The following is a 1855-nucleotide window of genomic DNA, read 5'->3' as shown; positions in this document are numbered from 1 at the left end:
AATGTGATAAAACTGTGAAAAAGGCTAATGCAATCCTAGGATGCATCAGATGAGGTATTTCCAATAGAGCTATGGAAGTGTTATTACTATTATACAAGGCACTGGTGAGACCTCAGCTGGAATACTGTGTGCAGTTCTGGTCTCCCACGTTTAAGATGAATTCAAACTGGAACAGGCTATTAGGATGATCAGAAGAAAGAAGAACCAACCTTAGGAGAGGAAACTTAATGATCTTAAGTATCAGGGCGTAGCTGTGTTAGCCTGTATCCACAAAAACAACAAGGCATCCAGTGGCACCTTAAAGACTAACAGATTTATTTGGGCAGAAGCTTTCATGGGTAAAAAACCTCATTTTTTCAGATGCATGAGTGAAAGTTACAGATGCAGGCATTATCTGTAACTTTCACTCCATGCATCTGAAGAAGTGAGGTTTTTTTACCCACGAAAGCTTATGCCCAAATAAATTTTAATCTTTAAGGTGCCACTGGATACCTTGTTGTTTTAATGATCTTAGCTTGTTTAGCCTAACCAGACAAAGGCTGAGGGGACATATGATTGCTCTCTATAAATGCATCAGAGGGATAAACACCAGTGAGGGAGAGGAGATATTTAAGTTAAGGGCCAATGCTGACACAAGAACAAATGGATGTATTGGCCCTCAGCAAGTTTAGGCTTCAAATTAGATGAAGGTTTCTAACCATCAGAGGAGTGAAGTTCTGGAACAGCCTTCCAAAGGGAGGAGTGGGGGTAAAAAACCTAACTGGTTTCAAGACTGAGCTTGTTAAGTTTTTGGAGGAGATGGTATTATGAGGTTGCCCATCTGAGACTGCTAGCAGCAAATATATCAAATGGCCAGAGATGGGAAACTAGATGGGGAGGGTTCTTTATTAGTACAGAGAATTCTTTCTCAGGTGTCCGGCTGGTGGGTCTCACCTACATTCACAGGATCCAACTGATCTCCATATCTGGGGTAGGGAAGGAATATTATCAGAGTCCCTGGTGGTTTTTCATCTTCCTCTACAGCATGGGTCACTTGGGGGTATAAACTAGAGTAAACGGTGGCTTCCCTGTAACTTGAAGTCTTTGAGTCAAGCTCTGAGGACTTCAGTAACTCAGCCAGAGGTTAGGGGCCTATTACAGGAGTGGTTGGGTGAGGTTCTGTGGCCTGTGATGGGCAGTAGGACAGACTCGATGATAGTCCCTATTAGCCTTAAAGTCTATTAGGCTAATTTGCCCCCCTTTAGTTTCATTCAGGATCCCCAGGTTTATGTGTTATGAGACAAGGAGAACAGAGAATGTCCTGATCTATCTTCTTTATTCCTGTTATTTTATATGCTATTATCTTGCCTCCTCTTATTCATCTCCTTGCTAAGGGAAACAACCCCCGTCTTATCCATCTCTCTTCATAGGAGAGTTCTTCCAGGCCTTGATTATTCCCTTCATTGTTCTCTGAACCTCCTCTAGTTCTGCAATATCTTGTTTGCAATAGGGTGACCCAGTTCAGCACATAGGATCCAGATCAGGCTGCACGCCTGATCCCCATGGTGCCCAGTGTCCCAATGCACATCTCAGTCTCCCCTATAAGTGTCTGAGTTCTCCCCTCCCCAGTCCTCCCAATTTCTGCCTCTCTCCCTTACCATTCGACAAACTGAAACCCCCCAGGGGTCTGATAAACCCCTCATTATAGTGATTGGGAAGTCAGGACTGCAGATAACAAGAAATAAAAATGACAAAAGGGCAAATGACACAGGATAGCTAATTAAGGGACATAATGCAGTTAGACCATGTCAAGTGACTAATAAGAATTAAGTATGTAAGAGCAATAACCGCTAATGAACACTATTCACTTAATTAC

The sequence above is a fragment of the Mauremys reevesii genome, unplaced genomic scaffold (assembly GCF_016161935.1).
Source record: "Mauremys reevesii isolate NIE-2019 unplaced genomic scaffold, ASM1616193v1 Contig67, whole genome shotgun sequence".
NCBI lineage: Eukaryota > Metazoa > Chordata > Testudines > Geoemydidae > Mauremys > Mauremys reevesii.
The sequence above is the reverse complement of the archived record's forward strand: the minus strand, read 5'-3'. Positions refer to the sequence as shown.